Genomic DNA, 9021 nt, shown 5'->3' on the forward strand with positions numbered 1-9021 from the left:
AGAGGGAAGAGGGGAGATTTGAAGAGAGGGAGGGGGTGGCTTTTAAGTCAAATGGGCAAACTCAAGTAATTACACGGACAGGCAATTTAAGAGGGGATGTGCAGAAATATAAAACAGATCAGCAGCCCATGGCCAGTAATACAGATCGCAGTCCTGGAGCCTAAATGCAGCTCCTCCTACTACAACGCACAAGGCACAGCAAAGGATACAGAATAGCACTTATGTTATGGTTTGTTGATCATCTGTACAGCACGCGAGCACTTCTGCTACACAATTTTGATACTATAAACTCAAAACGCCTGCCATTTCCATCGAGCTTCTATCTAAACGTGTGGTCTTGATGCGAGTAAACACACAAGCAAATACACTACATTACGATCTCTAGTTATTACGTTATTTGTTACGCGCGTGACATGCAACACAAATCACATTTACAATAAAAAACTTCTAAAAATAATAACTGACATCTGTATGCTTACATTTCACTAATCTGGAACATTATTTGTGTCGATCTCCCTCTCGCGACATGAAATTACTATTATTCATAAAATAAAAAGTGTTGTTGAGAAATGTACTCACCTATTTGAAATGCAATGGTTGAATGGTTAATGAAAAATGTATAGCAGGCTGTTTTATCGGTAGACAATAAAAGTAACGCGCACAGTCCAACAAACTCACAGACGGAGCGCGTGCATGAATACTTCTCACTGCTGCGAAAGAGTGGAGCAAATGGAGTTTTCAGATTGTATTTCCACTGTTGCCGTCACCTTTTCAGATGTTCTGGTTATCACTGGAAAGATCGACTGCGGTTTTGTTAAATGAGCGTTCGGGAATGTCTTCCGTAATTTCCACAGATGAAGCGAGCGCCCGTTTGGAACTGTCCTCCGCGCTGATGTCTCGCAGTTGCTTGTCGCTTGTGCTCTACAAAGTCTACATGTATCAGTGACAGAAAAAGCCCAGAGTAAACCTCCTCTCACAGGATGACGTCAATCAGGCTGCGGCCAATCACGACGCATCCCATTCAAGCGGAATGACAAATCCAGCCAATCAGAAGAAGGCGAGATTGACTTAGACACACACTTGTTCAAAGGAGGAAAGATTGCGGTTGAGTGGGCTCTTTTTGCTTTTTGAGGTTGGATAAGGGCAGTGGTTCTCAACCGGGAGGGCCGGGACCCACTAGGGGGCCTCAGTAAACTTTCAAAGGATCACTAAATGCCTTTATCAGCATACTACAAAGAAAAATAACGCAATTAAAACGCAAAATCTGCGAGAAATATATGTGCGTCATATTTCTCACTTTGGAGAAAACTTTAAGCAACTTTAAACTGTTAGCTATTTGAGCAGATAGTTTAAGTTATGAAGAATGTCTGCAGAAACCAATTCTGCATCTGGAGAATTTCTCTAGTATCTACAAAACAGATTTGTTACGTACATACTTTGTTGTCTCATATTACAGGGAAATCTTGAGTAAATATGATTTTTATGTATTTATTTATTTGTTTAATGTACTGACAGTCCTTGGTTCTGTTAATAAAAGTTTGAAAACAAGCTTGTGGTTTTTGTTATCATAACAGCAGGCGTACAGGAGGAAAAAACAAGGCTGTGTATAGGGACAACAATCAACAAAAAAGTGGGGGACCACAGAATTATTGATATACGGAAATGGCACAACCTGTTTATGTATTACAAGTAAGCAGCATTCAGTAAAATTATCTGAAAAAGTTTTTCCATACGAAAATACTACTACTACTACTAATAATAATAACCTTCTATAAAACTATACTACTGACTACAGTGCACTAACTATACAAAAGTCCATTTGGTTTCATGGACAAGGTAAAAAATTCAGTATACCAAGTCACGCTTATGTTCCTTATTACAGTGGCGCCATCCACTGGTATAAATAAGAACTACAATAATAGATTTTGTTGGTACAATTAATAGATTTTCTCCTGTTCTGAGACTTGATGCACATAACCGGAATAAATTCTGAAAATAATCTACAAGAATTTCATTAATTTAACTGACTGATAAGACATCTCAATATGTCACAACATTTTAAAACGCAAAAGAGATATTCTGTTTAGGCTACTACAGTTTTCCTGAATTCACCAACATCCACAGATTTACCATTAAAAAAAAAAAATCATTTTTAACTAAGGCATATAAGAGAAATGGCTGTTTGTATATTTCCATGGGCACAGATACCCAGAGATTGATTGTTTGCTAAGGCAATTTCTCATCTAGGGCTGAATATTGCTCTTGTTCCTGCATAGAAGTGATTAAATGTTTGTCATTTCACAATTAAAGAACCTGAAACCACCTAACAGCCTTTTTTTTTTTTTTTTTTTCCAAAAGCACTTTTCATCTTCCCGGGCCCTTTCTATTTTTTTTTTTTTTTTTTTTTGCCAAAAGGCCTATTCATCTCAGCGAGACTAAATTTCTAAGTGCACAGTAACTCGCAGTGTGTAAAGGCAATGTGTTATTGTGTTCTGTCATGAAATTAACACATTTAATAATGAAAGAAAATGACCGCTCTGCTCCATTCTTTTTTTTTTTTTTGAATGATATCTTCATAATAGTTTCCAACTGATTTTCATTTGTCACTGAAAATTCATTCAACGTCCCAGCCGGAAGGAGCAAGAAGTGAAACGTTATGTGATGTTCTACTGAGTTTCAGTGGGCAGCTAATCTTTACGAGACAAAACTGTGTAATTATGAGTTGCCTCTGGATTCATTAGTAAGATGTACATTGTGTAAAGAGTCTCCTATACCAGATACTAATGGTTTAATTGTCGTTGGTCCTGGCTGATTGCAGCAAGCAGTTTGATTTCCCTGCAGGAAAGGCAACTCTATTTCTCCCAGGATTGGGCTCAATTCTCTCCAACAAGAACAATGAGCCAAAGATGGCAAAGAATGTATTTTCCACGAAGGAATAATTAATTTATCTCAACTATTAAAACTAGTGGGAAATTATGGGATGACTCTGAATGGGGGCCTCAGAGGAAAAGCTTTGTTTGTTCTTGGGCTGTTTTAATGAGCTTTTCACAAATGGCCAAGAAAAAATACTTCTTTCTCTTCTCCTTTTGCAATATGATAGTCACACACAATAATGAGGAGGGGGTGCTTAGGGGATCCCATGAAAAAGAGCAACACCAAGCCCCTTTTTCTGATCTCCTGATGTCCTATCGCGAATCCTCCGCATCTATGTTGTGATTACAAACAGCACAGATAGAATAGAGGAACAGCACTGTTTAAACAGCAGCAAGAGAGAGTAAGCGATGGTATAAAGTATTGATAACCTCATAGAGGGAGAGAAAGAGCTCATAATGAAGTTTGTGTCCTCTGGGGGAAACCAATTGAAGCCGGTAAGAGACATAGAGTATTCACCGTGATGCTTCATTTCAAATAAGAAATTTACCCCTCATGATATTACATTATTATGCTGTTAAACCGAGTGGCTCTCCATCAAGCAGCAATGGGAAAAGGCTGAAAAGGCCTTTAAGACATTTTAGATCCATAAACCACAACATGATATGATTCAGATATGAAACAGGAACTGGAATAGGACAAAACACTGTGTTATTCCCGTTCTAAGACGACATTCCCACACATGCGGCTGTTACAATATAGCCGTGTTCGTGTCAAGGCCTTGCATTAATACAGAGATAATGGATTATTGATTGGTAAATACAAATGTCTTTTATAAAATGTTGGAGGGTAGTGGCTGAACATTGATGCTTGATTCAGTGAATTCAGCACTGCAGCATTGAGTTCCTGAGGGCTGATCTATGGCCAAATGAAATGAAAAGTCAACTGGCTAGAAATGGTTTTTCAAATGTGAATTCAATGGTGCCTGAGGTCTTTGCTCTCATATCATCTATGTGAGGATATGTTGCTAACCCTTCTTCCGTTTTCCATTATGTGTACTTTACCCAGGTGAGTGTAGCATGCCTGCAGCACCTAGATGGGTGGCGTGACACTGAGAAATATTGAATTGCATATTTCAAGACAGATTGTTTGCTCTACACGCTCATAAAGATGGAGAAAAAAAATCTCAAAGTCATTTCTTTAATATGCTGTTATTGACTGCTTTGATCAATCTTGTGTCAGCAGCGAGCAAGTAAGTGAGCTTAATTAAATACAAATCAATAATTCCTTAACAAATAGCGCATGGACTCGAGAAACAGACCCAGCAGAATTAATTGGGGAGCATTTGTGTAGCTAAACGTTTGGGAAACTTCATCAAGAATTCAGCTCTCCATCTTTGGCGAACATTTATACATTATGCATGTCATTTAAATGCAATTAGAGGTCCTAATATGTTAATCTCTTTCATTTATTTGCCAAAGCTTTTTTTGTAATTACATTGTTGTAAACAATGATAAAACGGTGTCCTCATGCATGCAACTGGATAATTGGCTACTCACAACACATTTAGTAGATTAGACTAAAACTATTATACAATCATATCTGGGAAACTGGCTGTAAGATGCCCACTGTGTCTTAATTTCCAGTCACTGGTAGCTGATGTAAAGGAGAAACACATACTTATGGGTGATTTGTAATGTGGTGTGTGTGTGGGTTTTAATTTTAGTCTTTTTTATTTGCACAGACAGGACATCCTGGGGCCCGAGACTCAAACTCCCATATGAGCACAACAGCTTAACAAGTGTTGCTAACTGCTAGGCCACAGCAGGGTTGCCAGGTTTTCCCAACAAAACCCGCCCAATTGCTACTCAAAACTAGCCCAATTGCGTTTCGAGGGAGGACCTCCTGTAAAAATTGTGTTCCGGGGTGTAAAATACAAGTTTTTTGGTGGGGTTCCCCTGGTAAAATTCGCATTTCAGGGGCTAAATATCACATTATTGGGGTCGCTTCAACCCGCAGACATGAAAAACAACCCGCGGCAACAGTGTTAAAGTAGCCTAATTCTGTGGAAAAACCACATACTTGGCAACACTGGGCCACAGATCTAACATATTTTCCTTGTTTTACATGGTGTAAATAAAAGCTATACTGTGTATTTTGCTAGGACATGGTATGTGTACACAAAAGTTTGATGGACAAATTGCCGCTTTGAGAACTAAATTTGACATGAGGTAAATCTAAATGTACATATTCCCACATATCTATAACACATTTCTATTTACCAAAATATCTCTTAAATATATATTATATATATCTATATATATATATAGTTAAATTACAGTTTAAAAAATAGCAGCTGTGATTCGCAGAAATTCAAAATACTGTGACAATTTTTTCTGTATTATAGAATGCTGTATTTGTACTTAATATTTCACATGCGTTGTTTTCATGAAGCATAAGCAAGCGCATGCGTTGTGATACTCTTTCCACAATGGCGGCGCACCGCTGCAGATGGGATGAGGAGGAGAAGAATTGTTGAATAAAGTCGTTATTTCTGTTTTCTTTGCGCACAAAAAAATATTCTCGTAGCTTTGTAAAATTACAGTTGAACCCCTGATGTGACATGGACTGTTTTACCGATGTCCTTGCTACGTTTCTGGACCTGGGAACATTGCAGTTGTGTTGCCGTCTACGGAGGGTCAGAGAGCTCTCGAATTGCATAAAAAAAATCTTAATTTGTGTTCCTAAAATGAACAAAGGTCTTACGGGTTTGGAACAACATGAAGGTAAGTGATTAATGACAGATTTTTCATTTTTGGGAGAACTATCCCTTTAAGACATAACAGATTATGTTTGCGTGAATACTTAAAAACTGTAATTCTGTGTATATGTAAATAAATATACAGTGGGTACGGAAAGTATTCAGACCCCCTTAAATTTTTCACTCTTTGTTATATTGCAGCCATTTGCTAAAATCATTTAAGTTAATTTTTTTTCCTCATTAATGTACACACAGCACCCCATATTGACAGAAAAACAGAATTGTTGACATTTTTGCAGATTTATTAAAAAAAGAAAAACTGAAATATCACATGATCCTAGGATTGTGTGCTGCCAAAAGCCTTTATGCGCGTGCTTTGGATGACAGTCAGCACGAGAAGCGAGCAGAGAAAAAATTTAGATTTAAATTTTAATTTAATTTTAGATGTTTAATTACTATTTGGAGCATTGGGATCACTAGACGAGGGCTTAATGAACTCATTTTTGTGAAAACCTCAAATTTTTCACTTTTTTGCCTGTAGCTCAAAATTAGTCCATGCGCATTCCGCATTTTTTTTCCGTAGCATTTTTACAACCTTAAAATTACAATTACAAAAATTACAAACTTTTTTTTTAAAGTGTACAAAAAGCTCATAAAAGAAGTGATCACATGCAGGGCTACCCAAGGGGATCAGAGTTAAATAAAATGATCATTTTGGTGAGATATTTTATTATGAGCCATACAGTGTTGTATAGGTGCAGCTTTTTCACGTCCCCTTGACCACACACACAAAGACACATTGCCTGGCCCTCCCTCTGTAGGGCCCATAATCATGCTGATCAGAACAGCCACAGCCCTCGAACAACATCACTCTAATGAAAGCTCGCTAATCCTTAATGAGTCACTATGTCTTGTGATAAATTTCATAATTATTCAACCCAGCGCGACGGGAGACGAAAATTCATCAGTCAAAGCAAATTAGCCCGGCTCTATTATAGTGCAGCGTCTTGTATAGACGTTCACTTTATTAGGCCTCTACAGCCATCGCAGTAATTGGGAGCATATTTCACTTGGCTGTAGCCCCACTTCATTCAAGGACTGCTTTTATCCTTTTATTTACACTGACTCCCTTTCTAAAATGTTTTGCAGCTCATACCTGCAAGAATCTGAGTATTTCACCATTTTTGAGAAGAGAAAAGCGGCCAAAGCTTGTAGATCAGCAGGGTTACCTGGGTTTGAAGCCTTACTTGGTTATCCCATTTTGGTCATGTTCCCATCGTATTTATAGGCTGGCACAGAAAGACCTCAATCAAGCATCTGAAATGTACATATTCAAAAACAATAAAGTTCAGCTCAGTACAATGTTTTCTGATTTGTACTGTACAGTGTCTTAAGTGTTTCAAATGTTTAAGGTAAATAAAATGAATTAAAATCAACAATACAGTTCTAATAAGAAATACATAAAATACAATTATTATATAATTTTCCTTGTTTTGTTTGGGGTTGAGTAGCCCAAAAATAAATTAATTAATTAATATTATTCATTAAAAAAAAAGGTGTGTCATTAAAGTATCAGGCTGCATTATGAATTATGAATGAAATCATAAAAAAGATGCCATTGAACAGATATTAAAAATACACTGTATTTATGCTGTTTCTACGTTAATTTGAAGATTGAATATGAAATTATTGCAATTTAAAAGTATATTTTAAAAATTTTATGTTAGGTGGGATTAATCACGATTAATCGCAATTAATTTAATAAAAAATGTGTGTTTAATTAGTTATTTTTTTAATCGATTGAAAACAATATATATATTTGTTAAAAAGTTTTTGGAGGCATGCTTTAAAAAAAGAATAATATTTTAATATTTAAATAGTTAAATTTTTTTTTAAAAATTTAAGTAAATTCATTCTCAAAAGTCACAATCACAACAGAACATTAGGGTGATTAAAAAAAATCTAAAACAAGCTCAAAGTATCAAGTATCAAGTATTATCCATGACTATTCTCTTCCTTTTCATGTAAGACATCTTCAATAGGCTTCACCTCTCATCCACTCTAATTACCATTCTTTCTGTCATTAGGAGCTTCTACCTCAGGAAAAGATGAGAAAATGTGATTTCCCCAGTTCTCTAATGCTGATTAAAATGAGGACAGAATGAAAGAGGGTATTGTCTCATTGTGTGCGTGTGGGGTGAGGGGGTTTAGCTGCAAGCGTATGTGTCTGTAGATCAGTGGCTGCAACAGGAAGGATAATTTCGCCAGGATGATGGACATTAGGGCGCCCCTCAAACACACCAGACTTGTTTGTTCTTTGACTGCCTAAGGGCGCATGCTTGGCGGGATTCCTCTCCCAATCATGCACACAACCTGCAGACATGTCAAACGAACAGAACCGGACATGCTGAGTCACTCACACATTAGTCCATAAATCATCAGAATAGAATAGAACAGAATATTTACAAAAAAGGGCCTTTCAGAATCAGTACTACCATGTTGTTCATTCAGGTGCACAGTTTCGATAAAAATGATTAACATGATGTGCACTCGAATGAGATGAAGATTCTAGAGGCCTTGAAAATGCTGATATCACATGACCAACCTTGTGATGCAACTGGCAGACCTACTTGTAATAATAACAAGTTTACTTCTATAAGATATTTTTAAATGCTTAAGGTGATTAACAACTTTTTTAAATATTTTTGAAAGAAATCTCTTATGCTCACCAAGGCTGCATTTATTTGAACAAAAATACAGTAAAAATAGTAATATTTTGAAATATTATTACAGTTCAAAATAAACAGTTTTTAAATATATTTTAAAATACAATTTATTTGAGTGATGGCAAAGCTGAATTTTCAGCAGCAATTACTCCAGTCTTATTAAAGTGTCACATGACAAAATACTGTATCACAAAAATACAGTAAAAATGGTAATATTGTGAAATATTATTATTACAATTATTATTATTTGAAATTAATTGTTTTAAAGCCAAAAATTGTAGCCAAAGCCAAATTTTCAGCAGCCATTACTCAGATGCATTACTCAAATGCAGTCTTACTCCAGTGTCACGTGATCCTTCAGACATTAATTTAATGTTTAATGTGCTCAATTGGTGCTCAAAATAAATAAATAAATTCTTATCATCAACAGCTGTGTTGCTCCCCTCCCTCATAAACTCTGCCCGACTGGTGATGGTTTCATTAGACGTTTTTGCAGGTGGTTGAAAGTTTGGTGGGACAGGAATATGATGACGCCAACTGGCCTGAATTTCCTTATACGGTGACTAAGTCAACAGACTTAATTAAAGATGCATACAACTTTATTCTTATATAAAAACTTATATAAAACAATAAAATTTATTATTATTTTATTTAAAACATTTT

Source organism: Sinocyclocheilus rhinocerous, unplaced genomic scaffold, assembly GCF_001515625.1.
Source record: "Sinocyclocheilus rhinocerous isolate Xijiao unplaced genomic scaffold, SAMN03320098_v1.1 scaffold3209, whole genome shotgun sequence".
Classification (NCBI taxonomy): domain Eukaryota; kingdom Metazoa; phylum Chordata; class Actinopteri; order Cypriniformes; family Cyprinidae; genus Sinocyclocheilus; species Sinocyclocheilus rhinocerous.